Below are 26,183 nucleotides of genomic sequence, written 5' to 3'. Positions count from 1 at the left end.
TACACTGGATGCTGGGGATAGAAATACATTTTCCCATTTACCCACCTGCCATTACATTAGTAACCTCAATTGAGGAGGCTGCTTCCCAGATGGCTTTTTCTGGCACTTGTATTCTGTCAGCCAGGTTCCCGCCATGGTTTTTAGATATGAGTCCAACGAAAGTTGGCTCACATTTTGTCTAGGTTTAAAGGCCCTGACAGCTGGCTTTGTGATTGTCTTAGGGGTTCTTATATGCTTTGATTTGTTTGGAGCTAGTGGCCATAGTTCCCACCTCTCGTAATTTGCGCTTTACCATCCTTAAGGCAGATCACCTTAGCCGGCCCACACAGGGACCCTTAAAAGACTGATGGAGGAATAGTCAGGGCAGAAAGTAAAAAATGAAAGTGGTGGTTGAGGAGACACCAAGAGCCGTGCCTGCACAGTAGAGAGTACCACAGCCGAGCAGCCAAGTTGCAGGGTACATCGTTTTAGCTAAGGACACAGGACGACTATCTTCAAATCCGTTAAGACACAGCAAACAAGTAAAACAATATATTAGCACCAATGTTAAAAAAATAAAATAATAAATGCCACAATGCATACAGTATTCTAAAAGCAAAAGGTTGCACCATGCATAAGTTGCGCCCAAAGCTCAAATAAAATACATGACCTGCAGGGAGACCGTAGACAAACTGCTGGCAATTTTCCCAAAAGGTGGGGAGAGGAGAGCAACCCTATCCTCGCAGCCCCACTAACAGCAAAAAATCAAGCAAGTGTGCTTAATGTTGCACACTGCCTGGGTGAAAGAGTTGTGCCTCGCAGCTCCCTAAAAAGGAGATAACCCGTCACACACTGAGAAAGAGGGAGAGGAGCCTTACAGCCCTCTTTTACAAGCAGGTCAGTAGAGGAAAAACTCTAGAGCACACTCATAGTCCTGATCAATAACTAAATGCAGCTAAACCTGAGATGCGAGATATTATAAAGCAAGAACTCACATATAACCCAACATTTGAACCAGCAAAATAGATACATTGAATACAATGTTTAAACATGCTTCATGGTTATACAAAAGTATGATTGTATGGCAACAGCAATCAACAGTCAACAAGTAGTCCACAAAGGATAAGAAAAATAAAAAGCACTATGGAACACCAGTAACAAGCACACAGGCACACAGACACTGTGTCAGATGAGTGATACGAGTTTGCTACGAAATAGCAACTTTTAAAGGAAATGTCACAGTAACAATGTCAAAATGTCAATTTTTAGAAGCATTCCCGTTTGTATTTCCTCTTTTGGAAATATGCAGGAATGGGCAGGGGAGCACCAAAACACGGCGGGCCACTGCACGACTAACGAAAACTGAGCAAGACTCCTGGGCATCAACGAACCTTCAAGAGGGTTCGGGAGATAAGTTTCCAAAGTACCGGGTCCCAGGCAAAGCAAAACTGATTGGGACAAGATCCACACTCCCACGGTAGGGGGGGGGGGCGCAGGGTATCACAGGAAAAAGTACCAACGTTAATACCCACTTTAAATCAGCATTAGACTGGCCAAGAAGAACAAACAGGACAAAATGAGGGTGGGGCACGCCCAACAGCTAAGGGAGCTGCCTTAGTCCGACTCTTCCCCCCCCCCCCCCCCCCCCCGCGAGACCCAGTGAACACAAGGAGCACACTACCTGCAGCTGCAGTCTGCGTGGGACCATCTTCCAATGTGTTCCCCTAACGCCTCGTCCAGAACTGGAGATGAACAAACAGGACGAATTCAGCAGTTGTGCAGGGACACGCGCACATGCCACCGAAGGACACCAAAGGACTCAGCAGGAATCTGTTTGCTCCGCTCTCGCAAACGCTTCTTAAGCAGGAAGGCTTCTCCTTCCAATTGTTAACCCCTTCCTTGCCAGAGCACAGAGACCAGGGGAAAGTGTTCCAAGGACGCCAAAGGACTCAGCAGGACTCCCATTCACAAAAGGTGTACTATGAATAATTCAGGAGTAACTCAGACTTACTTATTTGGAAGCCTGTTTTTGCTTAGTAGGTTATTAACTTTGATACTTTTCATTGAAGCACCCTTGATAATTTGGTGTGTGGAAGATACCGCACATGGTTGACATTTGTTTTTCATGTGCGTTTGAAAAACTAACTTGAAAGTTATGTGCTTATTTGTTCATACAGAAATCTAGGACAGAAGTTGTACTTGATCCAGATGAAGTACTATGTGCCACATAGAGGCTCTACCAAACTTCCACATTCAGTGCAAAATACACATCTGGGGGTGAGAAGAAGACAATAGTTATTGGCGGCCCCTTCTTTCCAATGTAAAAGTTTTGACAGGTGGGAATGCCCTCTGGTTGTCCCTAATTCCTGCCCCCTTTTGATATGGGTGTATTTCTTTTTGATATGGAATTTGATATCAACCTGTTTTGATATAAACGGTTATATAAAGTGTGTTTGTGTACTTTGATATGGTTTGATATAAAGTTTATATCAAAATTATATAAAGTGTATATCAAAATGTTTTTAAAATGGGAGAGCATGTGTGCGCAGTTGCTTAATCGAGGGCAAAGTGAGATGTGAGGGGTTAGACAGTGAGTGTTAGGGTTTGGTGATGCAGCGATGACGCAGGAGTGGGTGGTGCTGCGTGTGTGAGCGTTTGATAGAGGTGGACTATAAAGCTCGGCAGATTGGGTGACATCACGCAGTGCTAAGAGTTTTATGAATATAAATCTAGGCATGCTAAATGACATCACTTGATAGGGGTTTTAGAGAGTTTGAATATAATTCTAGGGGTATCGCTGACTTGATTTTATGTGGATTGATATAATTTTACAACACTTCTAGCCGATGTTTTTTATATTGGATATTTTTTTGATATCAAATTATTATCAGTCATTTTTATCTCAATTCATTTTTTTATATCAAAATGTCTCTATCAAAATAATACCTTTTATATAAACTTTATATAATGTTAATATAAAATGTGATTCAAAGGGCTGGCTTAAAACTGGGATGGTGACCCCAGGGAGGGTCGGACAACCCAGATATATTTCGCTCTGTGATGGGCTGGAAAACACAGCACTTATTTTTGGGAAGCAGCTATTAACAGCTATAGCGATGGCGAGGGGCAAACACCCCCAGGAAGTCCCGTGGATTTGCTGGTGTATGAAGGGCTGGAGGATGCTCAGGATCTAATGGCAAGCTATGAACATGAAGAGTTTTGGGACAATGACGAGGCTGTTTTGGAGCAATAATTTGCATTTGACGCACACCCTGAAGATGAGGACTGTGGATCTACGGTGATGACGGCAGACGTGGCGATAATGACGGAGACTGTTTCCGGGCCCCAGAACCCTGATGAAAAACAGGGCCAAGTGTGCTGGGGTGGGGCGAACCAGACTATGGCAGAGACTTTTAATATTTATTGCGCTTGCTGTTCCAGCCGGTTTGAAACCCCATGGTCTTTTGAAAGTAGCCTGTTTAAGGTCTGTCTATCGCTGCTGGAGACTGACGGCCTTAAAGACAATGCCGCTATTCAATGCGTTTGTTGTTCAAAACAAATTGAAACCCCGGCGGATATCAATCTGTGCAAAGATTATATTGTGCTAATGAAGAACGCAGACCCCTCTTCGTGTTGATATTTGTGACACCCTTGGGATTACGGCCATCATAACAGGGGCGTGTTTAAAACAACACTTTTATAGGTGGTCCTACGGACATAAAATTAATGATCCACAGTAGGATGCTCAAAAGTGTTTCGAAAAAACTTAGCGGATAATTCACTACGTAAAATATGTTAAATATGTTTTGTGTTTACCTCAAAACGCATTATAGACTTGTTGCAACTGACACAACCGCTGACACAGATAAGGATCAGAGCGGGGACTGAGCAATGCGTATCTGAAACATTATCGGCTATAGAATTGGCGACTAACCCGCTTCTGAAAATTAAGCAGTTTAGTCGCATGTGTCCAATGGGTGCTAGAAACATCATTGAAAAAACAGTTCCCAACTGGGCGGGGATAAAATATATATAAATGGAGTATAACCTGAGCGCTTAACAAAGCTGTGGAATACAATATGGTTGTGCGGTATTCGCAGGTGTTATTTTAATGTGAATGTTTTAATGTGAATATATTTTGTATAAAATGTCATGCGGATAAAAACTGTTGTTTATAAATACTGACTGTGTCATTATGTTGAGTTGTTACGGGGAGACATGTCTGGCCTGAAGCTGTCAAAAATATATTATGATGAAGATGGGGTAGGCAGTTATGGCGGGATTGACAGCCTGTATCATAAAATGCGAGCCTATGGTGAGAAGGTGTCACGGGGGCTGTTAAGACGTGGCTTTCAGGGAAGGAGGACTACGCATTGCATAAGCTGGCCCAGAAACCTTTTAAATTGCGAATGACTGTGGTATGTGACATCAATCAACAATGGCAGGCAGATATTTTGAATTTGAGCCAGCTACGTGAAGACAACAATGGTTTCCGCTATATTCTAGCCGTCATCGATGTTCTATCAAAATACGCTTATGTTGAGGCTTTGAAGAACAAGACGGCGCTCAGCGTAGCGGCAGCCTTAAAGCACATATTTAACAATGGTAAAGTCCCAGCTATACTACAGACGGATGCCGGTAAAGAGTTTTTAAATAAACCGCTGCAAAACCTTCTGAAGCAGCACAGTATACACCACTTTGTAACACACACTGAAGTTAAAGCCTCTATTGTGTATATACACCTTTAAAACACGACTCGGCTGCTTTTTTTTCTTCCAACTATAAACACCTGAAGATATGTGGAAGTGCTACCCGCATTCATAAATGTGTATAACAACACGCATCATAGATCTATTAAAACCATACCGGCGGGTGTAACACTGCAGAATTACCTGGCTGTCTGGAAAAAACTGTACGGTGAATGACTTTTCAAAAAGACAAAAGATATATTCCTTTAAAAAGGGGGGTCATGTGCGAATCTCAAAACACAAGGCCGTCTTAACAAGGGGTACGAGCAGAACTACAGTGTTGATCTTTATTATAGATGGCGTGGTTCAAACGGAGGGTGTTTCTATATAGAGACTCAATGATTATTCGAGGGAGGCTGTTCAGGGTGTTTTTTTTTTTTAGAAGGATGAGATCCAGAAAGTCAGTAAAAACCAGCAGTGTATTTATAGAATTGAAAAGACCATAAAATGTAAAGGTCGTTAAATTGGCTGGGATGGCCTGACAAATTCAACAGTTGGGTACCTGCCAGATCCCTAGAGACCACAGGTGTGTAGCTGGAGTCTGCATCTTTGTATATCATGCTTTCCCGGCAACGCTTCAGCCAAGACATTTCCATTGAACAAAGTATCCAACTTTACCATGAAGCTGGTCAAACCCCTAAATTTGGAGGGTCAATGGATAGTTGCGCTCACTGAGGTTCAGTATGTCTGATCACGGGACATGTTAGTCCCGAGGCAAGCTATGTTTATCATAAAACTAACAAACCCTCTGAGTCATCAACAAGGCCGTCGCATGCATACCCGAGTTTGAGGACACACCGCTGCATCTAGGACCGCACCAGCAGAACCTTTTTGTACAGGGCCCAGATCCATCTGTTCGGTTTTCAACAACCAGGAAACTGCGCAGCATATTGGGAACTGTGCCAACACATTGGAAGTAAAGAACCGTGGGACAAAACCTGCAGCGATATTAACGTTTTTTTTCATAGCTTATGGCGACATTGTGGAGTATCAAAGGACGGGGGACAGCTATGCCCTGCTGCTTAGAACCATGGAGATTAAAGAAACCAACAACGATATTGTGTGTAAAAACCACTTTTACACCATCAACATACAGATAAGAGATGATCAGGGGCAGTTTGTACCATTTAAATATGGAAAAGTCTGGCTGCAGAGACACTTCAGACTACTCCAACTAAAAGACAAATAAAAACAGTGCTATAATGGCGGTGGTGAAGAACTATGGAGACCCAATGGCTTGCATGGAATATTACATTGACCAAGCCTGTTAAAGCGATCAGCTGTATTTTAGCAGAGCCCTCGTCATGTATGGGGCGGGGCTCAGTGGTATCTTTAAATGTTTTTCTATGGCGCAGCTTTGTATTAGTTAAACCGCACGTGAAAACGGCAGCAGGCAATATTGCAAAAGACGTTCTGGGAAGCGTGACAACGGCGGGTGCTGAGCAGCTAGCCAGACAGAAAAGAGAGGGTCAGGACGGGTCGAGCTCATTTATAAATCACGTAGAAGCGTTAAGAGGAACAGGTCGGCATGCATGTTGAGCGGTCCACCAAGACCCAACAGGAAAAACGGATCAAAGCCCTGCTGCGCACCAAAGCATGGGAATAAGAAATGTGTTATTCCTAAAAGACACAAGGGCGGTGATATCTTCTAAAGAACAATGGCCTTTCTACACAGAGCATCTGGGGAGTGTTTAAAATCGGAGCTCGATCTCTTTACTATGCCCCTATCCAAACCAGCATCGACAACCTTTTCTTTATTGAGGTCCCGCTGCTGGCGGCTCTGTCACTGCTAGCCCCCATAGTTTATTGTATCGGGTTCGACCGATATGTATCTACATTTGAACGATGCGCTGCTACATCTAACCTGTAAAATAACGAAGGCTGATGGAACCAACACTGCTGCTACAGCGCGAGCGGGCACGGTCGCTTACCTGATAGCCAGCATGTTCAATCAGGTGGACGTGATGCTCTGTGACTGACTGACTGACTGATAACGCAGAGAGATAACATGTACGCCTACTGAGCCTACATACAAAACCTGTTAAATTATAGCAGTGATGTCACCGACAAACAGCTTTTCGGCCGGTCTCTTTTACTGCAATAATGCAGGGCATTTCGACAGCACCGCTCTGGACGATGATTACAAGGGATTTGTGAAAAGAGCCTATCATGCCAGGACCAACAGAGTATTTGAATGACTAGGCTGCCCACACACAGACCTATTACTTCAGGATAAACTAATGATTAACAGCGTTGATATTAAAGTGAAACTATACAGAAACACAGATGTTTTCTGCCTCATGAGCAGGAATGCTGAGCAATACAACTAGTCATTGTATCGGCCAGTTTATTCGTTAAGCATGTAAGCGTCTCACCGACTGTTAGCCTGGTGCATACAGAGGTGCTCCAGATATCTAACATGAAATACCATGTGCAGAGAGTCGCTCTAAAAGTCTTAAGCATTCCTACCGGTTGCTCCGGTACCAGTCAAGAAAACCTGTTTCTAGGACAGCTCCCTAAAATAATCATCATGGGGATTGTTGAAACAATGACCCTCAATGGGGCATACGGTAAGAACCCCTTCGAGTTTAAACACTGTAACATGAACTATGCAGTGCTACACAATGACAGTGTTTTGATCCCCGCCAAAGCGTATACCCCCAACTTTGGACTTCCGAACATAATCCGAGAATACATGGGGGGTGGTGGCTGTCACGGTGAAACACAAGTGTGATGTGCCGGTTTCATTTACACGCAACAAATATGCTCTCGGCTATACCCTACTGGTCTGTGATCTAAGACCCCATAACATGTCAGCGGGGCATTTCAACCTCGTGAGGACCGGAAAACTACATGCTGAGATAAAGTTTGAAAGAAACCTAACCGCTACATATTCGCTGCTAGTGTGGATCATTTGTAATTGCGTTGTTCAGATACACGCACATAGAAACATACTTTTTGATATTTAATGGACACTCTACAGATAAAGATTTCTGTGCAAGCATAGACCCGCACAAAAAACATTTCACGGTGTGTATGCTAGCGATAAATGCCCCAGCTGTCTACCCAGAAATTGCCTTGTAAGCCTGGTAGTGAACACTGACCTTCAGGACCGGGGTGGAATGCACTGGATAGCTCTGTGGCTGGAAGCAGATGTGTTAACGGTGTTTGACAGTTTTGGTGTGCTTCCCGCACCACCCCATATACGCCAGAGTTTTAACAGACTATGTATGAAGCATTGCAAAGTATTTACGCTATATTACTGTACCGGTTCAAGACTCTAAAGCCATGACCTGCGGTCAACACTGTATATTCTTCATCACTCAAATGTCAGAATGATGAGTGCTGTCAGCTGTTTTGAAAATGTATTTGAGCAACCCCATGCAAAACGATCAAATGGTGACCAGATTTCATAAGAAAGACGCTACACAACGTGCCTAGATCTCGCAAAATGTTTAGTGTGTCAAAAATGTAAATGTGTTTCATCTATACACTGATACGTGTCAAAAAATAGCTTTTTTTTTTTTAAACCATGCCCATGCAGCGCAAGTTATTATACATACTATATAATATAACATAATAAACAGCCAGTCATGTTTATGAATTGAAAACATTTATTAATAAAAAGACATATTTAATACTGAAGGAAAAATATGATTCCAGAATTTAGCGGCAAAGAATCATACTTATTCAAAAAGTGGCACCCTGCGTTACTCTGATAGCCATATATGCCTGTCACGGCCTTGTCGAGGTCTAGACGTTTCAGAGTCATGCATGCTGGAGGTGGCTAAAGAATCCATAAACCAACTGGTATTCCACCCCCTTACATGGCTGGGTGAGTGGGGCTGTTGATGGGTGTACTTAACAGGCTATGTTGTTGGTGAGGAGTTGCGGGAGCCTAAGTCGGTATATTTAAATTAGACACCACCTGAATAAACTTGTTCCAAATGATGGGGGCATTTATTGTAGAAGTAGGGTGTCGGTTTGTAAAACATTGCACTAGATTGTGCAAGTCGAAACCCTTAAAACCCAGCCTTTATAAACAAACTCTCCCCTATCAGTCCACGCGGCCACAGCCTTTGCAAGTTTCATCTTATGTAGCAATAGTTCTGCGCTAGGTTTAGAACATTGGGTAAGCGTGTTTAACACATCAGCCACAACCGGATCCGTCCCCGATGGTTCCCTTGCACTGTTAGATTCGTCGGCCGCATGTATAAAGTTAGTTTGTTTTTCTCTGCATCGCTGTGTCAGGCATGGTTTAGTATTTGTGCAGACTATTCAAATACACTGCCGCTTTATCATGCAACGAAAAATCAGATCTGTTGAAAGCATCCTTGATTTCCAAGTCAAGACGCATGCTAGCAACTTTTCATATATCCCAATCCGGCAGAGCTTTGGGAGTCGTCAGGTTTTCTAACAGATGCTTATCCATGCGATACATTTTATGGGTGTGTTCAATTATTGGCCCCCAAGCAAGCTGGTGATTAACAGTAGGGCTATGCCTATGAGCGATCCTATGAACCCACCGTCCTCCGAGACCACTTTTCTTTTAGCCCTTAGCAATATTTGCTTATTGCACAGTTTCTTGATGACCTTATTCTGTTTCAACACACATTCATTTGACGGTGTGTTAGGGGGACATGTCCCTTTTAAAGTGTTCTGAGTAATTTCTCCAATAGCGGCCACCAGATCGTCAGAGGCAGCGGCTAGAATGGCCTTCAACAGCGCAATGTTTCTTCAGATATGTGTCGACGTGGTGAAAGCACGACAGAGTACTGACGCTATATTGAGCTTAATGTTGTTTTTTAGATGTCTGTCTTAGGATATAAACAGCGGGTAATCCCAGCGGAAATAGATTGGTGCGCAATTTATGATCCTCTAGAGTATTTGTTTTTAAATAAACCAGGAGATATTCGAAGGGCTTACTGGTCGGTCTTCAAAAGCTTCCAGGAAAAAATGCATTTTGGTCAGATACATCTGGCGGGCTATCACCGCTAGTTGCTGTTTATCCCGGGGGTTTTTAAATAACACTACATAGCGTGTTTGTTGTTGTCGATCTGTTACTTTTCCCCTTGAGAAATAAGTTTTGCATGATATAACCAAGGCATAAATTAGTTTGCAAAAATTGATTAGCAGATTTTGCAAATTAAATTTTTTTTGATTTGCAAATGAACTACTTTGATTAGCAATTTTGTACTAATATTGAATGTCACCAGAATTAGTTGTACCCCAAGATATAGAATTAGCAAGAATGCAGAAATGATTTTTATGTACTTCTGAAGTATAACATCCGTGCAATGTCTGTAAAATGTAAAGGTTTGTCGCATGAATGGCCAAACAAAGCTCTAAAAACATTTTTCAGTTTAAGGATGCGTGGTTGGGTCATGCAGTCAGAGTTGCAGCACAGTGATGCGTCCTTCATATTGTTAACAAGACATCAAGACAACACTCAATAGTGTCTGTGCATGTGCAATTTTTATTTTATTATATCAAGTTACAAAGTGTTTGGCATAAACGGTCACAAGCAACTTTACTTGGTTTAAAATTGGGAAAAACATATTAAAATGAATGTGTAGGACTAAGAATCTGTGTTTTGAGACATGCTTGGTGTGCATGATCTGTTGTTTTTGGGAGAGGTAGGCCGTAAGTCATCATCGGCAACACCATGTCGTCTTGGTTTCATGCTAAAAAATAAATCTACAGCCTTTTTGGATTTGAACTCTGCAGGAGAAGGGACATGCTTCTTAATACGAATGAGTGTTTCAACAGTCTCTTCTGATAGGGATGCCCTCCAGTCAGTTTTAACTTTGTTCATGCAGAGAAAGCAGCGTTACACAACTGCATTGGACACAGGGAAAACCCTCAAGATATTTATGAGCTTCACAAGCTGGGGATATGAGGTGCCATAGAGGGTTGCCAGTTTCTCCCAGATCTCTTTTGGTGGCAGTTTACAAAGGATGTTCTGGGCAAATATTTTAAACTCTTGCCACTCAGACAGAATTCTTCCGGGACTTGCTACTGAAAAACTGCAGTCAACAATTAAATCAGGAAAGTGTTCTGCCACTCTAACAATTTCATTATTTCCATATTTTTCCAACTCTTTTAACTCTGATGGCCATAATCGTGTGTCTAAAACTTTTGTACAGTTGTAAATACTGTCCTCAGTAAAAGACAATCTATCTTCACAAGATTTGTCAATGTTTGTGACATATTTTTTACACTGTTGCTTGAAACTGTTCAGAACTTGAGCACTCACACGTGTTGGTTGGACCCCACGATAGGAAACTGACTCGCAGGTTCCAGACAATAATTTGTTGGCCTCACTTGTAAGAGTATCAAGCTCACTTCCTACCAAGGCAGTCTCTCCCCTTACGGTTTGCAGAGTCATTTTTAAAGTAGAAATAGAGCTAATGAGTTCTGGCATTTCAATCACTTCCTTTTTTAAGTGCAAGAGAAAATCTAGCAAGGGGTTGCAGCATCTGCTCAAAGAAAAGCAGATGGCATACCATCTGAAACCGTGTTAAAAGCTGCAATACTCCCTTGGCTTTTGCCTGGTCATGGCTTGGATCAGCTGCCATATTTTCTAAATGTGCACAAACGGGGAAATATTTATTCAGGGCCTGAGTAGCAAGTAATGTATGTTGCACCCAACGAGTCCTTGCGCTTTCCTTGGTTTCTGAACAGACTGTTCCATGGCTAATCCCAGAGCATGCAATTCAGGTAACCTTTTGGGGCTTTTTTTGATACAAATAAAACAATTGCACTAAAATATTGGACACATCACTGAAGTAAATCTTATCCAATGCATCCTTCACAGCCAATTCAAAACAGTGAGAAAAACAATGGACAGACACCAGCCATTGAATGTCTTGTATGAGCAGTGCAGCATGACCTTGTTTCACACCCAAGTTAACAGCTGCCCCATCAGCCCCAAAGCCCACCATTTTCTTTAAGGAGAGTCCGTTTCATTTAGGGCTTCCAATAGAAGTTTTTTCAATCCCTCACTGCGACCATCACTAACTGATTTTATTTTGAGAAAAGAAACCTCCACTTCAACACTTTGTGGGTTTACGTATATAACATACACCAACTCCTTATCTATTACACCGCTATCTGTGCTACCATCCATTAAAACAGAAAAAGCATCAGTAGTCTTGAGAACATTAAATAGTTCTTCCTCAAGGTAGCGTCCAATACACGTCCAATACACATTCTAAGCTCTCGTCCTGTTACAGCATTAGTGTACTTGGAGCCCAGGTCAACACCATGACGCTTCTCCTGCTCAGCCAATGCAGAAAACGTTTTAATAGGAATGTCCTCCTTTGCCATTGTAAAAAGGATATCCATTAGCTTGCCCACCGTGAGTCTATGCTGATCCTCTGCTGTAGCTAAAGCTCTCCCTGTTTCAATAAACTAAAATTCATAAAATCAATGACTGTCAAAAGCAGCTTGCAATTGCTCGAACTAAGCACAGCCCTAATAAAAATCTTCACTAACTCACCAATTGGAGTGTGTCGATAAAGGTCCACAGCACTGCGTTGCTTTCCAAATTTCTTGAATTGTTCAGCTTTTCGGTGTTGCTCTGTTTCCAGGTGCTTGCGGAGTGTATGTACTTTCAGCTGGGAGCCACTGATCCCAGAAATTAATGAGGCTCTGAAATTCCTCATAGAACGCAAATCTGTTTGAAACTCTGCACAGTGTACATCTTGCACACACAGCGTCTTCCTCTTCATAAATGTCTAGCCAGGTTTTGCCAGGATCGTATTTTCGTTGCCACCCCAAAGCTGTGGCCAGTTTCACAATATGTGGTTTTGAGATGGCCATTAGTAATGTGAAAACAATTAAACGTCATTAAAGGTCCATCAGTCACTGCATCACAGTGTCAACTGCTCAAGATGAAGACAGAAGATACAAGGAGTTTGTGACAAACTGAAAGTCTGAAAAAACTCAGATGATCAGATCAAAATAAATTATCTAAATAGAGCATGCAGCCGTCCAAGATACCTCTTAATTCCAATTTAAAAAAATTAACCAGGTGCCCAAGAGATCGGAAATGATCTGTTCTCTGAACCGGGTCACAGGTGCAATTTGTGACTCCACTGCATTGTGGGAAGTACTGACTGGCAAGTTAGCAGCAAATTGTGCAATGTAATGCCCATTTAGGCCACCCAGATATTTGAAAGTGGGAGTATTTTACTGCCTATTTTTTAAAGTCTGGAGTAAAATGACTTTTTGAGGTTAAAAATGTAATTCGTTTTACAGTATTTTATAAGTGGGAAAACATTTTAATATTTCTTTGCACCTAGTAAGTTATTCATTGCACAATCAAAGCTACGGTTTTACTTCTGATCAGGCAGATAAGATAACCCTAGTTTCTTCCTGTGGTACTAACTAGTCCAAACATAACAAACATGGAGCTCTGTGGGTGAATGCCGGGTCACACATTTTTTGTGTTATTTGCCTTTTTTAAGGGAGTAAAAGGGGCTGATACACCCCTTATCTGTAGGGTTGAGGCCACTGACATCTATGGATAAAATGTACATTTCTGTTCTTGCCAGCACTTTTGTGGTTGGGTGCGTCAAATGATTTGCCCAGGATCACATGTTTTGGTTAAGCAGTGAAGTAAGAATTGCCAGCAAATTAACGTACATGCCACAAACTCCCAAGCTCTATTGTTTTGGGTTAAACAAGAGCCACAATGGTCTTGTTTATTTGCAAAGCACACCCAAAGCAACCTCTTTGGAGTATTTGCACCACCCTACACCGAAGACTACACATCTCAGAATGCAAAACCATGTTTGATCTCATGGATGAACTCGGCTTTAAAAAGAAATAGCTTTGAGTCACTTTCTGTGCAAATGTGGTGTTAAAGGCATCTACTTATTTACACATTCACAGGACTCTTGACAGTTAACTTTGCTAAATCGGTCTCCCGTTTCCTCTTGCTTCCAAGCACTATTCTGATTCAAGTGCTAACTGATGACCACAAATCTATTATTGCAAGTCTTAGTTGCTACTGACAGGAAAGAACAAATGATTTAGCCTTCTGCAGGCTTTATCAGTGCAGAGCTGCGTGCTGGCGAAGGGCTCTCAGACAAATATTTTGCCCACCAAATGCACACAGGCCTGCAATTTTAACACAGCCTGCTCAGAAAGCATTCTAATATTCAAATTGTGATTGAAAGATGGCTTTCCGCCAGCAGCGGCAGTGCTTTTAGTGTGGGCTGAGCGCAAGCAAGTGGCTGGTATTTATATTGCTCCCACCGAAACGGGCAGGAGAAAATTAATTCCCAGCACGGCCACCTGGTCCAATAAAAAAGTTGGGCTAGGCTTTGCTTACCTCTTAAGGCATGTTGCTAAGTCACAGTGGGAAGGTCTTCTCTGCCTAATCTCCCTCTACTCTGCAGACCAATTCCTACAAAATAGGCAAAAAGCAACTCATTAACTACCCACAACAATGCACACTCACTCTGGGTGGATGGGCTCGACAATCGACAGCCGAACAAATTCCAGTGCAGCCACTTGCCAACACAGCAATCGGGGACAGCGTTGGGGCCTTTCACCTTTATGCAAATAAGGAGGTTTGCATGTATTTTACCCCAGAGCGCCGCGGCCTGTACAGAGCTCTAAGTTTCCTGCATAAAACTACAGAATCATTGGCTGCATCTGTATTGATTGATGAGTTTTATTTGTTTTTGTTACGTGTTAAAATGCCATCTTCCACTAATGCCAGCTACCAAAAAGTAATTGGGGCTGGGATGGGCGATTTAGGGGCGCAACAAAAATAACAGTTCAAAAGACTAGATATGTAGGCTTATCCGCAAAAGGGGAGGGTACATCGAGATCGGAACCTTTTGTCATGTGCTTCTGAACAGAGGCATCAGGCTGCGAGATAGCAGACAAGATCAAAGTGCAGTTGGTGTCTGGTAAACATTTTAAAAACTCTGAAAGACTTTTATTGCAGGCATGAGAGAACAAGGATGTGTGGGTTGAGTGAGAATGAACGCTAAGAAACATGGGACAGGGAGCAAGGGATAGTGGGGGGCTATATGCAAGATTAGAGCGCAGTTGTGAGTGAGAACTCGGGTGCAAGTACTGTGGGTGACTGCGATTGAGAGCTATCGTGCAAGAACGCATGAAAACTAGTTTTGAGTAAAAATGAGAGCTAGAGTGAGAAGTAGCATTATTTGAAAACATAAGTGAGTGTGAGAGATGTTGGAGAGAGCCAGGGTGCAAGAGAGGGGTGTGTGGGAAGCTGGTAGAGATGTGGTACATGGGTTTGTGAATGGGTGCATGAGGGAAAGCAAGGGTGCTAGAAAGGGTGCCTGCATGTGGACTGCTGGGAGCGTGAAAATGAGCCCAGGGAAGGTGAAATAGAAATTAAGGGTCAGTTAAAAGATACAAACTGGACAGGAGAAAGAGGATGTGAAAGATGGGTGCCTGCATGAGTTACCGACGCGAGGGTGGGAGGCCAGAAGAGAGAGAGGGCATGTGTGTGGGAGTTAAACATTGTGTGTGCATGCCATGCCATTGGGGAAGGGGGAGACAAACAAAAGAAATAAAGAACAGGGGTTTGGTGGGGATAGGGAGAGTTTGCAGGTAAATTATCATTTGGTCATGGACGTCTGCTTGCATTCACAGTAATTTGGTAATATGGGCCTAATACACAATGATATTAATGATACTTATGGCGATCCATTCTTGTATGAAATGTACATCACATTATAGTGATATCGTAACCATATTTTTCGTACAATGCTATGTGATGCTACTTCCTGTTTTGTCAATGCGTGAAAGGTTGTGGTCCATCGCTTCCCGCGATATCACTTCGGGGTCGGGTGAAATGACATGTGATGTCATCAGGGGGGCAAGAGTCATGTGATGTCACTTCTGCTACCCCAGGCATTTTGGGGAAATGACGTGGCTGGGGCAGTCTTTTACCACATGGCTCCTTTTCAAACTTTAAAAGGGTCCACAACTAGCCTAACTACACAAACACATGAGGGAGAATGCAGAGCTTCAGAAATCAGCACAGTCGAGGCAAGCGTGCACCCAAGTACTGCTGCCCACTGTTTAGGGACTCCCATGAATTCACTCTGCGAGCAAGACGTTTGATTTTGTGATACAGTTCATTGCAAATTCGGAGGAGAGCCACCCGACTACTAGAAAATGTAACCCATTTTCATTACACTATAGTGAAAGAGCGAGGAGGATACAAAAATTACTGAAGCCAACCTTTTTTGTGCAAAATGGAACACAGTAGGGTGCAGATCACCATCACAACGTGCCATGTCTTATGGTCACAGTAATGTGTTTAGTCTCTGACAAATGCCAAGTGGCAGCAACAGCACTACAGTGAAGTCTAAATAACTTGTCAGTGTGCAATCCCACCTGGATAACAATTACGTTTTAAACTTAATTGTTATTAGGCAAGTACACTAATTTCCTTATAGAGATGTCATGTCAGCTCTGCGCAGTCCAGGAAATAAGTTTTATCCATGAGCAGCTCATACTTACTGCTGTGGAGGTCTGCGAGCTGCTGGGTGGGGCGCTGAGGTAGGGGACTCCTTGGCTCCTGGCTGGAGAAGACTGCAGAGCAACCTCCCCTTACCCCACACACCCAGCCTTTAAGAAAATGAGATTACCACAGCCTGAGCCTCGAAGGGACATTTGATCATATGTACAAAGCAGGGTGTGTGAAAAACGGCTAAGTAAGACGTAGCAGGCTCCTACCCTCCCCTCTCTGACTGACAGAGCCATCATGAAGGCAATGCCCCCTTCCCTTCTTACTCCCTTACTCAAATGTACCACCTCTGTGGAAAGCAAAAGTTGGAATAAATTTGGCGAAAACGCAGTTAGTAAAGTAGCCATTGAGCAAAAGTAGGGTATCCCATCATAAAGCACACATCCTGGCCTGTTATTTTGGGACCACCCACCCTCTGTTCTAGCCTGGAATCCCCTATCACCCTCATCCAGCGCCCTTACCCGTAGCATGTCCTTTCGCCTCGCTGCCCCAGTCACAGGCGTCATTTGATATCAAATTCTTAAGCCCTCCAAATACTTAATGATTGCTGTCTAGGTCCCACCCCCTCCTCACCGGCAAAGCAGACCCCGCAATTCTTACTCTGCTTTGGGGCCTCCACTTGCCGATAGCATGTGACCGTTTATTTGAACAACGGTTTCTCTGCTACTGCTTTGTGGACACTACGCAAATGGCATGCACGGATATTAACCTGAAAAATAACTTTAGAAGTAGTTTGCAGACCCTGCATGGCCTATTTGTCCTGTAGGCAAAATGTTTAGCAACGTCTTGTCCCAAACAATCAACTTGTCTCAGGCGTTGGGTGATACGATTATTTGCCCACCCGGATACAGCAATATGGGCATACTTGGCTTACAGCAGCATTACTGACAATACGGGTAAAGACAGCATGAGGGTGTTTACGTGTGAACACTGGCATATTTTGGCACAGATAGCATGAAAACGTTTTTGTCAGGCTGGCAGAATAATTGGATAAGTTGGCAACAAAGGCCCCATGAAAACATGTTGGAAAACGCTCCTGTGTATTGTTAGCAACCTGGAATCGGTTCCAGGTTGCTAACAATACACTAATTCTAATGTGTTACCGAAGCTAAAATGTATAACTTTTTAACCAATTTTTCAAAATGTGCGCTCTGAATTACCCCATTTCAGTTTATCATTTAAAAAACACTTCTTGGGAGGCGGTGGAGCCCACAAACCACCTTTCAATGGTTGGGGGCCGTTTCACAGGATGTCTTTACACCCCTACAGCTGCTCATAGAAGGCCTCTTCTACGAGCAGCAGACTGCGTTATTACGGCGGGTGCTGGGTGTTAGAGGTGCTCTCTAACATCCAGCACCCGTCGTAATAACGCAGCCTGCTCCTTGTAGAAGGCAGCAGGCTGTTATTACAGCGGCAAGTGCTGGGTGTAAGTGTCTGATGATAATATTATTCTCAGCCACTTGCTCACACCCAGCACGCGCCATAATAACGCACCCTAACTTCTAGAAGAGGCCTTCTACGAGCAGCAGGGTGCATTATTATGGCGGGTGCTCGGTGTGAGCAAGTGGCTGAGAATAATATTTCTCCCGCCCAAACGGGCGGGAGAAATATTATCATCAGACACTTACACCCAGCACCCACAACATTATGTAAAAAGGGCCCAGCTCCCCCACCCAAACCTCCCCTAGCACTGCCTCGGCCTCCTTACCTGAGGACGTTGAGCCGAGTGTGAGAGGGGGGCTGAGAACCTCCTCTCACCGCGTGATGACGCCGCATCCGGGCTGGGCTGACAAAACATTGATACAATGTTTTCAGCCCAGCCCTGTGCTTCTGCTCTGCCTCGCCTGCAGTGCACGTTGTGCACAGAGGCAGAAATGTTTAAAGGCTGATGTTTTAATCTTTTTTTTTTTTCTTTTTCGTTCTGTGGAAATCATATCGCAGTTGGTGCGACATGATTGTAAAAATAAATAGCAAAACATAATTATTATATCGCGAATTGCGATGCGATACCACTTATTTCATGCCTTGATAACCTATGCCCAGATTGCGGTGATGGGAATATTGAGTAAAGGATTTTTATAGTTTGCCATTCTGACCCCCTCGGTCATCAAATCGTCCACAATAATCATATTCACCACGCTCGGCGGTAATAAACGATCGCCGATGACACTCTCGGGCATCCTTTCTAACAAACCGAAGGTGTTTAAACTGCTGTTGCAGAGTGTTGTAAAGAGGTTGCCTGCAGCGTTAAAGCCAAATCATATTTTAAGGAGGAATGTGACATCACGGTGTGGGCGTTTTCTAAACGTTTTTTGACAAAATAACTCTTGCCACAGCTAGAAGGACCTGCCAGCACACACGCAAAGGGGTGTTGTGGCCTGGTCTCCATAATGACAAATACCTGCACATTAGTGAAGCATGCGCAGATATCCAAGTATGAGCCTCTCAGTAGGTTGAAATCACATTGAATGGCACACCTATCAAGCGTCTAAAAATTGATAAAAACCAACATTACTACAGCTGCAAGCTTCTACCCAGCGTTTAAGCCCTATGTCAAGACTTACACCGAATTGAAAATAAAAAAGTTGTAAATAAAAAACATGATGCGTTATACATCTTGAAAACTGTATAAAACACATAGAATATATATTGCACACAACATAGCTTTAGGAGTTATAATGAATCATTCGGCATATAGCGCCCCAGCCACGCGCACCTCTAAAAACACTGTTTTAGCATTTGCCATGCATTCCACAGCACTGGTTTTCAGAAATAAGGGAATAATTTGTGGCTTTGGAGCCACAGGCCCCTTTGTATGAAACAAAGAACAACTCAATTTTATGGTGCCCCCAGACAATCCTTGGGCCCTGATGGGTGAACCAGAAACAACTTGGATCCTAGGGGCCCCCAGACACTCCTCTGGCCCTGATGGCCGAACCAAAAAGAACTTTGATCCTATGTGCCCCCCAGACAGTCCTCGTGCCCCGATGGGCAAACCAGAAACAACTTTGAGATTAGGGCCCCCCCCCCCCCAGACATTCCTTGAAGCCCTGATGGGTGGACTAGAAACATCTTTGATCCTAGGGGTCCCCCAGACATTCCTTGCCGCCCACTCGGGATGAATCAAAAATAGTGCTTTTCCCTCTGTGGCGTTGGTTGTCAAAACTCTGTGATGGATGTCTTGGTAGCAGCAGCTCCGCCAGTGTACAACCCTTGGTGATGACGAAGCAATGGGAGCCATGCAGATCCAAGTGGACCTGGTGCTGAATTTACAAAAGAACTTTGCGGTGCCTGTCCCACAGAGACTCCACTGAGCATAGCAAACACACCAGACCCAAGCGGGCCTAGTGTTGAATTTACAAAAGAACTCTGCAGCTTTGGGATCCCCAAATCCCACGACCCTTGCTGAGGCCGTAACAAAAGAGGGAACCTGATTACGGTGTCGTTGAAACATTCCAAATTTGTTGCTTTGTGCAGAACAGCCCCCGTCCCAGCGCTCTCAAAAGCCCCAGTTGAAAAAGGTTGCATCATTCCATTCACTTCGGGACATCCAAGATTTGTTGCCCCTGCTTCATCCTGCCATCTGTAATTTGCTGAATCAGTCACTCTACAATTCACATCCAGAGATTGCGACGCCTGTGCCATCCGGGTATTGAAGACCATTTCTATAAAAACAGAGAAATATTGAATCAGTGGCTGATAATGTTAATATTTATACGCTGAGCCAGAAAATAAGATCCTGAATCTCAGCAGCTTAAAAAATGTCAACCGCTTGTGTAATCTGTGACACATTTACAAACCGAACATTCTTTTACAAAAGGCAATGTTATATTTTAAAATGATGAAACACAGTTAAGAAAAAAACACAATAGTGATTATGTAACCATAAGGCTCAGTGCGGCCATTTGGACCGATAGAGACAGTCGCGGGATCACCGCTACAATAACACGGAATTCCCTAATGGTCCAAACAGCCACCCTGTCCCTAACGGTTGAAATGGCTGCATTGTCCCTAATAGTCCAATTGGTCGCACTCTCTCTGATGGTCAACTGTGCTCTCCAGCAAATTTGAAAGAGCCCCCATGTGTAAAATAAATATTTAACACACATAATTATGTATCTAACGCACATTTGTGTCTTAAAAACTGACACACAGACACCAACACACTTTGCTGGAATTTGTGATTGTAATAATACACATGAACACAACTTTCAGCAGTATGTGCTTAAAACGCTGAGCTATCCTCTGAACCATCACTGTGCCTAAGTTTATCAAAATGCATTTCACCTTTGACTATTGTAAATGTTCAAGGCAGCATGTGCTTAACACACGGAGCTATCTTCTGAACTATCACTGCTCCTAAGTTTATCAAAATGTATTTCAACTTTGGCTACTGTAAATGCTCAATACAGCCACGCAGAATGTGAGTCGGGATTTCTTGATCAGCGTGTAATTGACAACAATAGCCGTGTGATTGGGTTAGAACTGCAACAGCTAGCCGTGTGTTATTTAAGTTTGGTGAACAATGCAAACCAACTTCTTTAGGACAGATGATCTGTAGTATAAGCACCCCATACCAGAAATTGCTAAAGCTCTCAAAAGCCAAGCTTTCAAATATTGCATCGGTTAACTGAAGTAGAGCGCAGTGAACTATAAAAAACATTGTCACAACCGTTGCTTGCAACAAAATACAAGGCATTTGGTTAGTGGCTGGTAATTAACTCTGTCCACGCAAAAAACCCTCTAAGATCCTGGAACATTGCAAGGCCTGCAGCAAAACACCTCTTTACATTACAAATGTTACGCTCGTTGTCTGTAGCTATCTTTCACACACTGGGGAGCTGTGGTGTAAGAGAGGTAGTCAAAACGGCCACTGTGGACCACGGGGTTTGGACCGCCATTTTGTCAACGCCTGAGGCGAACTGCGTCACAGGTGTAAGTGAGGCCGTGGTCACCAAAGGGGAGTCATGGGTCTTATGTGCCAATTTAGCCTTGTGCTGAGTGGCCTGCTGGGAATCATTCCTGTTGAGGTGTCCTCCTCAACACCTAGGTGATCATGTTGACCCCGATGCTACCTGATTTGCTAGATGCCATCCACCTCTCTACTCCTCACCACCCTGTACAGCTATACCCCTCCTCTTTGCCCCTCTTCATCCTACCCCACTGTATATCTCTTTGTTTGTTGCTTCTGAAAAGCACTCCATTATGCGCTTGATTTTTGCTGAAAAGGATTGATAGCTCTGGTTTTTAAGCCTGGCCTCCAGGTCTCTGAAACCAGCTTCCGTCTTCTCTCAAGGGCTGCAAGTCTATCACCCTTTTCAAGAAATTGCTAAAAACATATCTATTTGAGCTAGGCAAATGTAACCATTGTATTCCTTGGTATTGACTCTCCCGTTTCCGACACTGATTTCTTTGTTTTCTGTTTTGTCTTTGTCATGTGAGCGCACTGAGGCCTATGGGTGAATGGCGCTATATAACAACATAATGGATAGATAGATTATGCATCTGTACTGTTGTATAACTCTGTAAAGCGCTATGTTGCTTCTTGAAGCTAGGTTTGTGCTCAATACATACCATAATAATAACAGCGAAAGGCATTTGTCAGGCGTTCATCAGGTGATTGGTCGGGGCAGGGGCAAGAATCCCATGCTGTCTTCCACAAGCCCCAAACTCTTCGCACACAGCCCAAAATGTAGCCACAAAGCACCAGGTTTTGACGCCACACCAGGCCTCTGGTATCAGATTGATACTGCAACCCTACAAGGGGATTCTTAACAATAGAACAAGGATCAACAAAAATGTAAGATGGAATGTGGATTTCAAAAAATAAAGGTGCAGCACATTGGCCTTAAAAGGGCATGGAGAGGCAACATGGTTTCAGGATGGTGAAAAGGAGTTTGATGGCAGCGACCGACATGGAATTTGGTTGCGGGATATGATGCAGCTTTCTCTAAAGCAGCAATTTCGAGTTTGCAGTCTTTATAGTCCTTTTCTAGCTAAGAGTCTCAGTCTAAGAGTATCGGGAATTTCTTTATGTGTGCTAAAGCTAACTGACTGCAACAGTGTAAATACAGCCATGCTTTATTCATCCATAATTTAAGGGCTGTCCTTCCAAGGCAGGCAGGGAACATTGAAGTATAAAACCTGAGAGGGTGCAAGGACATTAAGAGGAAATATCTCACAATGGATTGTGCTTCTGGGGATTTCTAGAAAAACCTGTTAAAGGTGAGAGTCCCTTGAATTTTGATAGTAATACTTGGAATATGATAGGAGTACTGGCACGTATCATGGAAAAACCTGCCACAAAATTACAGGAGAAGGGTGTATGATTGTGACGTCCCGTGTGTGCACTGGGCATGCGCGAGCCTCGTTTGGGCCCGCGCACGTGTAATGGAATAAAGGAAGTCCGTGCGGCAGTTGCCGCCGGGTGATGCAACCGGCAACATCGTGTCTGGCTTGTCTGTGCATGCATGGGTGCGTGCACGTGTGTTTGGCCACCCACGCCACGCTAGGCCACAAACAACTGGCGACGAGGATGGGATCCCACACGAGCGCTCGTGGAACACATAGCACGTTGTAGCAACGACGTCAAGGGGGACGAGTCACGGACCCGGTGGGTGCATTCCGGCGACGTGGGAAGCAGGAGCACAGTGGTAGCGGCCTGAGAAGGTGCTCGTGCGCCACTAGCTCCACGTCGAGCACGGAGGGGACCTGAAAGCAGTAGAACGCAACAAGGGGGCCACCACACACAGTAAGAGAAGTCAAGATACGCGCAAGACCCTCCGGAGTCAGGTTTGCGGCCTCCAGCCCAGCAGAAGGTCCCTGTGCGACCTGTAATCATGTCGGACAGTGAGGGAGAGACAGAAACTGCAGCGGTGGCGGCGAGAGCACAACAAGGAGCCTTGTTACCCATGCAAGAATTTGATGTGTCAGGACCCCCTTCGAAGTTGGGCCCAAGATGGCGGCTCTGGATCAAAAAACTGGACATGTACTTTACAGCAACGGGGTTTAATGATGACAAGGCAAAGAGGGCCACTTTGTTGTACTCAGCGGGCTTAGAAGTTTTACGTATTTATGAGTCCCTCAACTTGCAGGTACAGACATACACCGAGGTGAAGAAGGCGCTGGAGAACTACTTCATACCGCTCTCGAATGTCGATTACGAGAGATTTCTCTTTTGCGGGGAGAAGCAGAGAGAGGAGGAGTCGCTCGACCAGTTCTGTGCCCGGCTTCGGATTATGGCCACCTCGTGTCGTTGGGACAATGATGAATGCATGATACGTAATCAGGTTCTACAGGGTTGCAGTTCCAGTAAACTGCGGAGACAAGTGTTAAGAGAGCCTGGCTGGTCCCTGCAGCAGATATTGGACAGTGGCAGAACATTCGAGCTGGCCGAGTCCAGAGGGGCGAAAATGGATGCGGCGGTGCGTCCAGGAGCATCGGAGGAAGCTTTCGCCATGGGGAAACGGTCGATGTCGAGAGTCAAGTGGGGCAGAGAAAGCAAGAAAGTTGCACAAGTGCGGGGTCTGGCAGCATTTGCCAGCAATGCGGCTATGACCTGCCCCACTCTGAAGAATGTCCTGCAAAGGACAGGTCATGTGGCAGATGTGATAGACCTGGACAATATGCTCGAATGTGTCGCGCTCCCACACCGGTGTCAGTGCAGAGAGGCCCAGCCAGAGCACGTGGCGGTGGCTCAAGAAAATTGCAGAGCATCGCGGCGCTGGAGCAGGAGATACAGAGGCTGAACATGGCAGAAGAGGAGGACGAAGATGAAGAAGTTTTCTTCATCTCGAACATTGCTTCGGGCGCCAAGAGCAAGAGACAGCCGAAATGCGTAGTCGACATCCAAGGGGTGCCGACGCAAGTGCTCATCGATACCGGTGCATCGGTCTGCGTGCTGGCCGCAGACCACTATAAGCGGATTCCGGGACCTCCGGCACTATGTGCATCAACGGCCAAGATCTTCACGTTTGGAGGGGACACCCCCCTTCCGATTGATGGCGTGTTTATAGCGCCCGTGTCCAAGGACGGCGTCACCATCAAGGCCCGCTTCTTCGTTACAGACGTGAGCCACCACTCGCTGCTCAGCTGCGCAGCGTCCGAGGCCCTGAATCTTGTCCATTTCACGAGGGAAGTCTATCAAATGGACATTGAGACACTGTTGAACAAATTCACAGGCATTTTTGAAGGGGTCGGAAAGTTGAAGGCACCACCGGTGCGGCTGCACATTGACAAGTCGATCAGGCCGACTGCCCTGAAGCACAGGCGGATTCCATTCCACCTGAGAGGGAAGGTGGAAGAGGAACTTCGCTCGCTGGTTGACAATGACATTATTGAGAGGGTGGAAGGCCTACACCCTGGGTGTCTCCGATAGTAGTGGCGCCAAAGCCGAAGCAGCCAGGGGCAGTGAGGATTTGTGTGGACATGCGTCTCCCCAATGCAGCCATTAAGAGGGAGAGACACATCACGCCAAAGCTGGACGATATCATTGGCGAACTACAGGGGGCGAAAGTATTTTTGAAGTTGGATTTACGAGCGGGCTACCACCAGCTTGAGCTTCACCAAGACTCAAGGTTCATCACCGTCTTCACGACGCACGATGGGCTTTATCAATTTAAACGCCTGAGCTTTGGTATCTCCTCAGCGGCGGAGGTTTTTCAGAACACGATAAGAGGGGCACTCGCCGGCCTAAAAGGGGTGTTGAACATAAGTGACGATATCTTGGTGTTTGAGGACACAGAAGTTGAGCACATGAAAAGGCTCGAGAGCACACTCAAGAGGTTGCACGACCTAGGCCTCACCTTGCACCGCCAGAAATGCGAATTCCTCAAAGATCGGATTGGATTTTTTGGGTTCACATTTCATGCAGCGGGAGTGTCCCCGGACCCAGAGAAGATCAAGGACATCCGGGAGGCAGCGGCGCCAACATCCCCCACAGAGGTAAGGAGCTTCCTGGGGATGGTGAACTATTGCGGACACTTTATCAAGGGCCTGGCCTCCTTATCAGAACCCCTCAGAGGACTGACCAGAAATGATGCAGTGTGGAAATGGGAAGGTAAAGAGCAAGAGGCGTTTCAGGCGCTCAGGAATGCCCTGTCGGATGGGGACACTATGGCCTACTTTAATCCCGCCGTAGAGGCGGAGATTGTCGTCGATGCCAGCCCGGTGGGAGTGGGGGCAGTGCTCTTACAGCCGGACGAGAGGGGCGATATGAGACCTGTTGCATACGCCAGCAAGGCCCTCTCCGACACTGAAATGCGATACTCGCAGATCGAGAGGGAGGCGCTCGCCATTTTGTGGGGCTGCCACCATTTTCGCCTGTATATTCTGGGTAAGCCCGGGACAGTGGTGACAGATCACAAGCCACTATTACCTATTCTGGCGGGTCTATCCTCGAAGCCGCCACCAAGGATAGAGAGGTGGATGCTGGCCCTGCTGGAGTATGGGGTGCGTCTAACGTACAGGCCAGGCACCAACAACCCGGCCGACTACTTGTCACGTCACCCCAACGCTGCGGATTCCAGCAAAGGTGGAAAGGTGGCAGACTGCCAGGGTCTACTCTGCAATGTGGTGGACGAGGCACTCCCTGTAGCGTTGTCGAGAGCTACCATTGCTTCGGAGTCGTCCAAGGATGAAGTCTTTGATATCACTAAAGAAGCCATTAGAAGTGGAGATTGGAAGGAAATGCTGCGTAACAACTCCCGGCGGCAGCAGGAGGCCCAGAGAGATCTTCAGGCACTATGGCGGGTAAAGGAGGAGCTCTCGATCTCTGACGATGGCCTGCTACTGAGAGGTAGGCAAATTATAATCCCGCAGTCGCTAAGGAAGAGGGTGCTTGAGCTGGCACACATCGGACATCAAGGGGTGGTCAAAACGAAAGCGAGACTCCGACCGAAGGTGTGGTTTCCAGATCTAGAGGAAAAGGTTGA

Source organism: Ambystoma mexicanum, chromosome 7p, assembly GCF_040938575.1.
Source record: "Ambystoma mexicanum isolate Mex_15411 chromosome 7p, UKY_AmexF1_1, whole genome shotgun sequence".
Classification (NCBI taxonomy): Eukaryota; Metazoa; Chordata; class Amphibia; order Caudata; family Ambystomatidae; genus Ambystoma; species Ambystoma mexicanum.
The sequence above is the reverse complement of the archived record's forward strand: the minus strand, read 5'-3'. Positions refer to the sequence as shown.